Source organism: Triturus cristatus, chromosome 3_1, assembly GCF_964204655.1.
Source record: "Triturus cristatus chromosome 3_1, aTriCri1.1, whole genome shotgun sequence".
NCBI classification, from domain to species: domain Eukaryota; kingdom Metazoa; phylum Chordata; class Amphibia; order Caudata; family Salamandridae; genus Triturus; species Triturus cristatus.
This window is the reverse complement of record NC_140583.1, coordinates 883,065,175-883,077,934: the sequence shown is the minus strand read 5'-3', so window position 1 is coordinate 883,077,934 and position 12,760 is coordinate 883,065,175. Positions and strand designations below refer to the sequence as shown.

The window sequence follows — 12,760 nt, the reverse complement described above, 5'->3', positions numbered from 1 at the left end:
AAGCAAGCGTCCGCGAAATAAAGGGAAAGCGGGGTCATTCCGTTCTGAGATATTAATCAGATGCAGAAATGGAGAGAGAGCGCGCGCGCGTCCACTACGACGGTAGTATATGTACTGCCAGAGACTATGAGCACTTGGATGCTTCAGTCCCACTCCCCTCGATTTGTCAGACACAACCGAGAGAATAGCACTACTGCAGGTCTTCTGAAAACCAAAACCCACTGCCTCTCCAGCCAGGAAATGACCCTGTGCCCACGGCAGATTCATACCACCGCATATTTCCATCCATTACCAAGCGCAGGATGACTAGAAGGTGGGTATGGTGCTGCAGGCAGACAACGACCCTCATCACAATGCGCAGCCCCTTCTCCTAGCAAGCATCGGCACCTGAACCGAGAGAGAGGGAGGCTGAGATTCCGTCTATCCCGGAGACAAGCCTGCTGACTGAATTGGGCGGGGAGACCTCCACAACCCAGGTCTGCCATTGGACGAGAGGGCGCGTTCGGAGGCGACCATTGGCTGGAGGCGGCGTCCGTCTCCCAGGCCTCGTCCATCGCTGCCACTGTAGTACCGCTCCTGGTGGCGGTGCAGCCGCGCTGGGGGCTCTGCTGCTGGGGATTAGTCAGAGGATGCTGAAGCGGAGGAGAGGAGAGGGCTGGACCGCGGGAGCCGCAGTACCACTGACGGGGAAGGAGGCACCTGCTGAGGGTGAGTCAAGCTAGGCGCTGATGCGTGAACCGAGGCAGCGGGGGCTGCCGGCTGCCTGGAGGATGCCCGCGGCGGTGCCGTTATCACACAGCGCCAAGGGCATGGGAGGTGCAGCGCGCGGGAAGGAGAGCGGGCCATGTGCCTCTAGCCTGTAACCACCAGCAGAAGGGAAGCACTGCAGCAGGCAGGGTGCCCAGCTCCTCGCTCAATGTCCCCACCACCAGACCACAGGAGGGAGGCAACACTGACTCATAAAAGGCAGGCACATCAAAATGAACTTTGTGTCTGCAGTTGAAATTATACATATTGGGGCTCCTATGCTGCGGGACGGCGAGGCAGCCTTAGCACCAGTACATGCTGCGCTGACAGGATGCACAGAATACTGAGTGTCTGTCCCACAGCATGCTCCCCTCACTCGTCGGTGTATTACAGTTTCAAGCAGGGGTCCTTCTGCTCACAACAACACGTCACTTGCAACCGTTTACCCTTCGCCCAGATAAAATCGCCCAGGCTAGAATAAAAATTGTAACCGTTGCTCAAAATGCACTTTCCTGAAGCAGCCAACGAGAAGCTGCGACTGCTAAACGTAGTGTCACTTCAGGGAGCACCTGTCCCAGATGCTATGCACAGCGCCTTCTCACTGCCGCTGCGCTCAGCACTAGACGAACCATTAGAATTACAATTGAATTGAGCTCCACAGCAATACTCACAGTCTGCGCTGTGTTGCCTTAGTTACAAGTTCTGACCTTTAGAAAACTACTTTATTATTAATTTGCAAAAACGCTACATCTTCGGGCGTTCTTTTTGTTAAAACAAAGACAAACACAGGTAGGTGACTGTGTGTTTATCCCGGTGTGTCCACTGTTGTGCCTTTTGCGTTTGAAGTCATTATGCATGCCTTATAAAACTGCTGGCAGTGCACACTCCTCCAAAAAGAATACTATAACAAGAAACATACACAATTCATATAGCTACAAGCCAGCTGAAATACTGCAAACCATGTAAGGCGATACACACCTCCAATGTTGCAATTCCTACACAGCGATTAGCGATTTATTCCCATGAGGTCATGGAAGTGGTAAAAGGCACTGCGCTAACCAAGACCTGCCTAATTTAACAAAGGTACATAGCGACGAGTCTATGTGTTAGAAACCTGCATGCGTGGCATCCGCAACCCAGAAGGAATGGCACGAGTAAGCGCTTTCTGGTTTCGACAGGGTATGAAGCGCTACACAGATGCTTCACTGCAACACATGCAAGCATGAGCTCGGCGAAGGGGTGATTTTGAAATGCAAGACTGTGGAAAATAAGCGCTGAATACCTTATGTATGTCCAAGCATCCAGGTAAACCTGATAAACGCGGAGGGCTCACTGGTTGACAGAGCAGTAAAAGATACAGAGCAGGTCCGATCAATGCGTCCCTTTCGGAGTAGTACCGTTTCTGCTCAAATAAAATACGAGCGTGCACGCAGACAGCCCATTCTCTCACCCTGCTGTTCCTGGAGGCACACATGCATTTAAAGTGGTATAAACCATATTGCCAATTAAGAAAACTACTTTAACCTTCTGTTGCTGGCAGAACGTGCCTTTTTCTTTCACTTGTAAATAGAGCTATCTGCGCTAACTTCCCTTCATTACGTCCCCAGAAGATGGGGGATTGCTGGCTGACTGAATTCGAATTAGTTTTATGAAGAGAAAGAAACGCTAGAATCCGTTTGACGTTTTTGTTTTCATATTTAGACGTCCTTTGAGCACGATAGCCCCGCCCCCTCACATGTGCATGCATTTGCTGTGGGTTCTTTAAATTGGGAAGTGGAGATATGCGAGCGAGTGGTTGCTATGAGGTGGAAAAATGCACAAAGCTCATGAAAGTAACAAACGTGGCAATGGAAACGGCTATTACTGTACGCGCACACTGACCTTGTCTTGATGACAAACTCTTATTATGTGTGCAAGTAAACATTAACCTGCTGGGCCAATAAAGCATCCATGGCGTGGAGTACAAAAAGCAACACAGGCCTGTTTGCAGAAGTCGAAAGACAACTTGGAAGCAGTGAGAGCCGACTGGGTTCAACGCTTTCCTTTACCAGTCATTGCATTTTTGTGTATTATCTCGATCTCTATTGCTGGTCATATACTACCAGATAATTCATCCCGTGGCGGTCTCTGGAACAGTAGTTGTTTGTTATAGATATCACGCTGCCTTTTATTCATCCGAGAATTTGATCTGCCTTCTAATGGGCATATTCTCTTTATGGCACTGAAAATCGTTCCTGGCTTTTAGAAACCAACTTACATCTCAGCGCAGTCAGTGCTTGTGAAAAGCACACTTAGCAATTCTAAAACTTGGAATACATTTCATTTTGCCAGAATACCATCGGAATGTGAGTGAATGATTGTAAATTATAGTAAAATGATTCTAATCGGTCTCTCGGTTTTCTGAAAGATATTAAATGCAGGAACATCTCCTTTTACAAAGCACTCAAAACAATGCCATATAATTTATACACCGAAGAAACACAGCAACGCACATTGAACTTTTATATGGAAATTCAAGGAGTACAAAATGATGAGAGCAGAAGCGAGGATTTAAATATGGGAGATACAGCTCATTTGGGGAATTGCCCAGAAGGGTATAGAGATGCAGAAACCTATTTGAAAGTTCTTTTATCTCATATTCTGGGTACAGACTCAAGAGAGCTCAATTAATACAGACAATTTCAACATTTTAAGGTGTCCATTACAGGTGGGGTGGAGAGTGTACCACCCCTCCCGATTCCAAGTTTTACGAGGTCCAGGAAAGCATCCAGTAAAACACCACCTGTTTCTGCCCACAGAGAGGACCTGGAATCATGAACTGCATGTCGTTCCCTATTTAACATTTGAAAACCTCTGATGTCCGGCACTTATTATCTCACACAAGCCTAGTTTACAGATGCCACTATGGGAATGGCCTGAACTCACGGCCTTGGCCGTCTCACATGATACGAGGCCGTGGATGGAAGCAGTGATGCTCTTGTGTATGACAAGGCTGCATTAAATACATCAAGGACTAGTGGAAAAATATGGGGTGAACCAGGGCCAATTCCATGGCACACAGGGCACTGATACACGTGGTTCGTACTGTATCGGGGCAGGAGGAACCCTTAAATGGGGAGATATTACAATGGTTGCTAACTCATTGATACAAAAGGCGGGCTATGACAATGTTTTATTCTGCCCTGTGGAGGCGGTTTTCGCTCCAGTGCCTGAAAATTCATGACTGATGGTTTATCTGCTTGACCCAAAAGCTATCCAATAAGCAATGAGCAGCAGCCAAGGAGTTCATTAAAAGTGTCCCGTAATCCCAGGTGGAAATTCACATGGTTCCACTATCTGCAATGGGGCTACCTTACACCAAAGCGTATAGGGCTCTTGTTCCTGGGGGCATACTCACAATGTCCCAAGTGTGGGCAGCTGGAGGCACATTTTTATCACATGGTGTGGGAGGGTCTTCTTGTTGCAAAGTTATTGGAGGAGGTATTGGAGGTGGTGTCTGAGGTAATTGGAAGGGAGGTGATCATGGACTCCTCTCTGCATGTTATGATTAAAGCCCAGATCTTCCAAAACCAAGCAGAACTGCCGGTTTGCGGACCCTGCCTTCATATCATACAAACGCTGCATCGCTAGGGGGTAGAAGGCAACAATGGTCCCAATAGTATGATTATGGCTCAGAGACTTAATAAAATGATCAGTGGCTGGATTGGCAACAGTCAATGCCATAGCCAGAATGTGGGGACTGGCTCCAGGGCTACAGTCATGAAACACATATATAGCTAAACTGGAGGCGAAATCAGGGATGATGGACCGGTGGGCTGCTTTGCGGTGGCTTCTCCACGGGGACTGTCAAACAGAATACCAAAGCACACAAGAAAGTCTGAAAGTTTAATATATATTCAAATGAAAAAATCCTCTGTTGTAAATTTGAGGTTGTATTTGTATGTGACTTATTCTTTCCGCAGTCATTCACGTTCTTTGATCAGGATGTTATCTTCAGTACAGACAGGCAGCCTATCACTCTGGGAAGTAGGAGTGTCTTGTGCTAGCTCTGTGCTTTGAAACTGTGTTGCAGGTCTCTCTGGCCCTTGGGTAGGATTCTGGCAAACGTTTTAATTATGAGGGGGAAGACGTGTACCTATTTGAGTATGTGTGTGTGCCCTTGGTCAGATCTCTTCCTTCTTTCTCCCCCCACTCCTTTGTCATGGGTACAGGGACCCGCCCGACATAGCAATATTCTTCCTATTATTTTCACCATGTAGCCTAGATAGCCTATAGGTTTAAGCATGTTATTACTAATCTTTCTAGTTGATTGTTAAAGCTCACGTTGTAGTACTGTGTGGAGAACAGGACTGCATATCTGGCAGTCATGTTTTCCTTAATGATTGTTGTCCTTCATATGAGGAGCAGTGCCGTTGTAGTTCCTCACAATGTTCCTTGCAAACTTTCACTGCATTTTCTTTGTATTGTATCTGTATCTACCAACACTTAATAAAGAATAATATGGAAAATAAAACATGCAAACGCCCAGCTGACTCTTGGGCAAGACGTGGAGGTGTTACAATAAAGAAGCAGTAATTCCCTAACCAATCTAGAGGGTGTGGGATCTACCACAAGAGCAGCTTTTAGCTGTCCTGGTGAACATTTAATTGTTTCATTTAACATAGGGCATACAAATGAAACAATTCCAGGTCTGGGAAGAGTTGTAGGGAGCATGCCACTGATGCCAGCCTATAGACAAGACAAGGGAGGGTGGGGGACTTAAAAAAACCAGCCCCACCCTTGAGCAAAGCTGGAGATGTCTTGGGGTGATGTGGCCATCACACAACTACCCACTGTCTTGCAAGCCTGGGAAAGGTTATGGTGTGCACCCAGGTTATGGATCTGAAGACTGTCTTTAAACCAGTCTAGGAGAAGTCCGATTCTGTATTTAACCCCCGCCCAGTCATGGCGAGGCAGGGTAGGGTTACAATCGTTTAGTAATCTCTGCCTGGCCTGCATGACAGGCTGATGATAGAGCTTTTTAAGTGGCAAGCTCAAAGGCATGATCACCTATGCATAATGCAGATTCAGCTCTTCTATTCGGCTATCTCTTTTTTTCTCTTTTTTCCACCCAGTGTTTTTACGAACAGCAATTGTTTTTGTTTTAAATAAGATATATCCAAAGCTATTTGATCAGACACTGTATTTGACCTTGCATCCATATATATATATTTTTTAAACACATTTTTATTAGTTTCTTTTATCTTAATAAACTGTTACTTTACATGAAGCATGTGGAGTGATACTTATTTGGACAAAAGTGCATTAGGTACTGCTATTCATTACAGAGGTAGACGGATGACTTTGCTGCAAACAATATATACTCATTATCAGTGCTCTACCCATCCTACAGTAGTTATCACATCTCCGATTTTAAGCCTCTCATCTTCCAATCCATATCTAATTCCACAGCCCTTCACTCTTCTGTTTGCTACAAAACAAGGAAACAAACCCTGGCAAAACCCTCCGCCCCCTCCCTGCAGTCCAATTGTTTACGTTTATATCCTCCAAAGATACATATTGTCCATATTTTTAGCTTAGCTTACAGCAGCACTGTACAATTAGCTCCTTTGCATTCGACTTATAAATATATTTCAAACCTGTTCGTGATACATAATCACGTACTTGCATGCACATCGTTCGGGGCGTTACTATAATTTGCTCAACAGTCTGTCTTTACTGCGTGCCCTGGGGGGTGGTATTAGAGTCCAAATCTTGTGCTTTCAGGACTTCTAACAAAACATCCCACTCCAATGCTATCAGATTTCTACGCAGGCCCCTGGTCTCCTCCCTCCTTATTTCCGCACTTTCTGCGCTGCCCCACCGGATGAGCTCATTGTACCACGCATGTGCTGAAGGGGTGTTCTTGGACTCCCATCGCATAGTAATTGCCCGCGTTGCCAGGAGCAGAGACAGGTTCACACATTTGTATTGTACTTTGTGTTTGGTATAAGATTTATGGAGACCCAGAATACACTCTTCTATAGTATTAGGTATGTTCCTATGCGTGGCCGCCTGCGTGTAACATCTAACCGCATCCCAAAATTCTCGTAGGCGCGGGCAAGACCACACCGTATGGGCCAGGTCGGCTCCCTCATAGTGACATCTCGGGCAGTGGTGTTGGGTCTGTGGGAACATCCTGTCCAATCTGTGTGAGGTGAGATATGCCCTATGTAAAATCATTGTTTGAATAAACTTAAATTTGGCATTAGGTGAGGTTTTCTGAGGGTGTTCTATAATTCTCTCCCATTCCTTGTCCTCTATGGCCCGCCCTATGTCATCCGACCATGCATTACGTAATGGAAGAAGGGCGATCTCCGTATGAACCCGAATCCCTACATATAGCCATTTTATCAGGTGTCTCCCACGGCCCATATAATATAGTGCTTTAATCAATTCGTGGTTCGTGGGTTCCTGTCGTTGTGGAGCCCAATGTGTTGGCCTTGCATCCATATCATTGTTTTTCGTGTGGCACAAGACTGAATACAGTGTTAAAATCTGTGACTTCCTCTAGCTGTGTCTGAGCATGTACTTTCTCAAGTCAGCCTCACGCCGGGGCAAAGATCATGGTAGTCCCAAAGGATGTTTTAAGGCCTCGTTTATGGTCTGGCTGCTGACCCACCAGTTTAGCAGAGACCATAGATTTATCTTCTCTGACTGAGGACTGCCTACCTGATTTAGAGATATCTACATGCCTCATGGGATCATTGTCCCTTCAGCTGAGCCACTATTGAGGCACCTCTATTGAATTCGCTGATCCTTTCCTAAACAGGTAGTGTGTTTAATTCACCTGCTTGACAAAATATTATGTTCTTCAAGCACAAACCCTCCCACATGAGATTTTGCTTCTGCACTCCAAAATATTAATATCCCCAATGCGAAGGGATGTTTTGCTACCAGGCACCGACATGACAATCCCAGGTAGGGAAATTGAGTGACTGTTGCCACACCCTAAATAGGGAAATGACAGCTGCCCTTATGACCCGGCGGTCCTGTGGTGGATAGGCCATTAGAAGGGTTTCTGCCAGCAGAGTTCTAGCTCTAAAGGGGGTGTAGGAGCTACAACTTTGGTGGCAGGGTGTCACTCCCCATTTATGCTGGGTGCAACATGCCACCATTGTCATTTTGATAGACGTTTACCGTCCCCAGTGGCTGCAATGAAAATTGTTTCCTGATTTCTAGGGAATGACTCAAGTTAACTTTTTATAAGTTAGTTAGTAATATCAAATTCTCGATTTTCCTGGTGTCAAAAAAACAAACAAAAAAAATAAAAAATATATATATAAATAAACTCAGGTTATTAAGAATGAAATTACTGCTATATGACCATGATTCCACTATTGTGCGCTATTCGCCAGTCTGTCTTCCAACTTACATGCAATGTATTAAGCTCTGCAGTCTGTTTTCCATGTTTTCTGATCATGTGACACAGGGTTTAGCAAATTTAAAAATAATCTTTCCACAATGCCTACAATATGTGATCAAGGCCGACGCTTCGGCCGAAACGCGTCATGACAGGCAGTTGAGAGAACAATAAATCCAATTTATTTTGCCACCAAGAGGAGTTCGCTTCGTTCCTTTTCGCCATACCAGGTGGTTCAGGAATGATTGTTTGCAGCATATATATATATATATATGTATATATATATATATATCTATATCTACGCGTGTGTGTGCATTTTCGGTCTGGACATAATCAAAGATGAATAAAGATGCATGTAGATGCAGCACTCATACTTCAAACATATGTCTGTGGAAACAGAAGCCCTTTAAGAGAAAATAAAAAAGTGAAAAAAAGTGGGGGGGGGACGATGGGCAAAAGCTAAAGGGAAATGCAAGAGGCAACGGAAAGTACCTTTCTGGTACTTTTTCACACGTATAACACGGAGGCTGCTGTAGGCAACACAATGAGCATCTCAAAATTTGCCCTAAAACATTGCAGCCAGGCAAAGAGGATTCATTGAGTTCAAATGATTAATCAATGCCTTTTCCTTTTCTTATCTTTTCCCTCCCCTTTTTTCACTTTTTCGTTTTCTGTTAGGGGGTTTCTGTTTCACATTCTCTCTTTGTTTTGGCTCTATATGTGCATATCATGCTATTTATCTAGATGTACAACTTTGCTCCTCGCTGGCCAGTTGCGGACATTAGTTTGAAGTATGAGTGCTGCTTCTGCAAACATCTTTATTCATCGTTGATTATGTCCAGACCGAAAATACACAAATGCATCAGTGAATTTCTTTCTTTTCTTTTATGTATGTTAATTGTTATGTTTTACTTAGGGATGCACTTTTGGTTTTTCTGATGGAGCAGCTGATTATTTTAATTTTGTGGCAACTGATAAGTCGCATATTGATATGATTAGAATCATTTGGCTCATTAGCTGTTTACATATGTTGAGGTATGATCATACTGAGATGTGGGTAACTTTATTGCATTGTAAATATTGTCCGCCACTGGGCGTCGTTTTGGGTATGACTAGAAGCACTGTAGCTCTCCTCATTCCACAGGGAGTGTGGGGTACAAAATATCAGATTTTCCATCTTATGCGAACCTCTGTTAATTGTGTCTGCCGTATGGAAGCAGGGACTATTTTATATGTAAATACTGTATTCAATACTGATTTGGAATGTGCATATACCAGGATGCTTTATTATATATATTTTTTTCATGCATTTGTTAATGAATATGTAACAGGTAGATTTCTTTTTGTAATGAACTCATAAGCAATGAGCACCTTATGCTTAGTCTTTTCACTATTTCTATTTTAAAAGTGAAGCTTACTTGTCTTTACCTGTGGTAGGGCACTATTCAGTTGTATGTGTGGCTTTGACAAAGACCGGAAGGTCGAAACGCGTCAGCCTACCGATTTATTAAAATGTTGTGGGACTTGACATCCTGGAGTGCCAGCTGTTTGTTTGACTGATTGCAGCAAGGATTCTTTGTGTAGGTTAGCAGGTCCTGCCCCCGCGGTGAGCACCAGCCTTGTGAGGTGGAGTTGATTGGGTATTCAGCAGTGAACATTTGGAGTATATATATATATATATAAATATTTTGACCTTCCATCTAGTGTCTGATACTCATCTTTCATCTAACCGGCCCCTCCACGTTGTATTTGAAATTCACACTTAAACAAAAGCCATTTGTATGCCTTTGCATTTATGAGCCTCACCATCTCATGTTTTTCTTTCTGGCCCAAATCATCTGATTCTCTCTCGACTTCACCTCCACATTCCTGATCCTTAGTTTTACCTTCTACTTACATGTACCTGCTTGTCTGTGACTCCTCTTGTGAGGTGTGGCTGTGTTTCCTATACCGCTCAGCCGATACCACTCACTCAAAACTCTTCTGGTTCTCTACACATTTCCTGTCCTGTGGATCCTGCTGTTGTCCCTCAGACACCCTCAGCTTCCTTGGAGTTTTTGAGTATATCATGGCCCTTACTTACATCCATCAGTGCTCATCTCTTCTACTCAATCTGCCCAGACGAAGGTTGGCGCAAAGGCAAGATTTCCGCCTTTTTCTATGTCAGCAGACCTTCACTTCTCCAACCGTGGATTTTCACTTAACAACCTTGTGCATTGTGGGAATTGTATTCATGAGTTGCTTCCTAAAGATCAATTGGTTTAATGCACCGATACCAGTAATCTGTAGAAGAAAAGACGAGTGGCCTGCGGGCACCAAGCGAGGTGGCAAAACCAAGCAAAGTGTATCTATGTAATATTGCCTTCTCACTTTGCCACAAATTAAATGACTGGAAACCTTAGTGTTGGAACGCAAGGATGGTTGAACAAATGACTCATATGGGGTGATCTGATTTTGTCACTTTCGTACCGCCTGAACTTGCTTTGTTGTTGTTGAATAATTGTCTTTATTATCAGGTGGCACGATTAGTTGCCTAGCTTCACCAACGAGGCACGCGTACTCTTCCATTATTTACTTATGCATTTTGTGTCTTAGTTGGTGCATTTTGCATTGCTGTAGCACTGAAATTACCTTTCTATACCTACAGTCATAAAAATGATACTGTGTATTAATAATATAGGATAATGGATGCCATTTTAAAACAGTATAAGTGGTAAAGAGTATTTTAATGTATGCATGTCGGAATGCATAGGTGTGTTTCCATCTGAAGTCCCATGGCTCATTTGATCAATCCTATTTTGTTAGTGTTTTGCTTGCCAGGCAAGAGGGTTCTTGTAAGAATGCTTGTGCTTCACCTGCTGGAATATTTTCAAACTTATAGTCATATATTACTGTACCTTGTGCCTGCAAATCCAACAACATTTCTTCCAGGAATAGTTTTATGGGAGGAGGGGTGAAAAGGTCTCAATCCCTTACTGGCCGTATATTGAGCAGGAATCCTAGTTCTGAAACTTGCCCTTGGACATGGGGAAACCCCTAATCCCCTAATTCAAACAAGGTTCAACAGGGTTGTCAGGGCAAGATAAGTTTCTATTTTTTCTTAGGAAAAAATTCCAAACAGACGATGTTCGTATTGTTGGGTGTTTATAAAAGTAATGTCACTCTATCCTAGAGAGTGAGTGAAAGAACAAACTGACAGCCAAAACGTGTTTCTCCCCTTTACATGGCCATCCGGCCTGGGGCTTCCTCAGGGCTGTACATACATTAACAATCAGCAAATGAAACATACAAAGGGGTAGTTTGTAACCCCAAGACAGAAGAAGAGAAAGGAAGGAGATTTAAAGAAAATATAAAAGATAGCGAAGAGGAGGGGAAAAGGAGGGGAAATATAAGGCATTTTAGAAGCATAGCAAATAGGGAAATGAGTTTGTGAAGGAGAAGGAAATGGACAGGGATACAACATATGATAAGAAATCATTATAACGTTAGTAAGAGGCATTAGGATATATTAATTAAGGTCAAAATACCAGGACAAGAGAGAAAAGGGTGAGTGTGGAAAGGAAAGGAGAGAAACCAGAGGGAAAAAGAGAAAGAGGTAAAATGAGAATAAAAATAATAATTAAAATAGACACATATAGGGAACGAAAAAGGTAATATGGAAGGCAAGAAGCATATGAGGCATTATAGTAACCCTGAAATTATATCGAAGTTATTCGTACGGCATATATGACCAAGGGTTTAAGGCATTGATGGTGGTTAGGTGAACCAGTGATGTTGAAGAATATAAGGATAATATGTGGTCAAGCAGAGACAACATCCCAGATGCGCAAAGGTTACATAAGTCAAAAGAACAGGCATTACTTTATGTATTGTGAGTAACAGTCATAGGTGTAGTGGGGTCCCGCGATCAAAAATACAGGTAGGTTTGCAATTAGAGGTATAAGTGACATTCAACATTTAAAGTGAGACCAGATTGCATATGAAAAGATTGTCAAGCAGTAATAGCATCACAGATGTGCTAAGGTTGCCAAAGTCTAAAGAAACAGGCATTGGTTTATGCATTGTAAGCAGGAGTAGCAGTCATAGATATATTGAGGTCCCGCGATCAAAAGTTCAGGTAGGTTTACAATTAGATGTATAAACAGTGCTTTAAATGGGAAAAAATAATTGCAGGTACTCATTAAAATGAGCTAGAGGTGTAGTGAGTGGGCGGGGCCAGGGGCGGGGCGGGGCTAAGGGCAAGACATTATGATACTTAACGACTTCTATAATAGTTGCAGCACACAACAAAACACATGATAATTGTGTGTATATAAACAAAGCAGGTTAACTCATTACAAAAAATGAAAGAGAAATGCGATAATATGTTAACATTACCTTTTTTTTGCAATAGTTGCACCTTCTTAATGGTTTCTCTCTTTTCCTTTCCTCACTCACCCTTTTCTCTCTCGTCCTGGTATTTTGACCTTAATTAATATATCCTAATGCCTCTTACTAACGTTATAATGATTTCTTATCATATGTTGCCCTGACAACCCTGTTAATTTCTTCCAGGATTGCACTCACCTTATGTACAACAGAACCCAAACTAGACAATGGACATGATAGACT

General features: G+C 43.4%; 1 protein-coding gene across 1 annotated transcript in view; it reads left to right on the top strand.

Annotated features, from left to right (window-relative positions):
- Positions 1-566: 566 nt before the first annotated feature.
- The window catches only part of B3GALT1 (beta-1,3-galactosyltransferase 1), a 1,403,455-nt gene continuing 1,391,261 nt past the window's right edge, over positions 567-12,760 (top strand). Inside the window, exon 1 of the mRNA XM_085645381.1 lies at positions 567-708. The gene's annotated coding sequence lies outside the window, so the exon portion shown is untranslated. The remainder of the gene's footprint in view (positions 709-12,760) is intronic.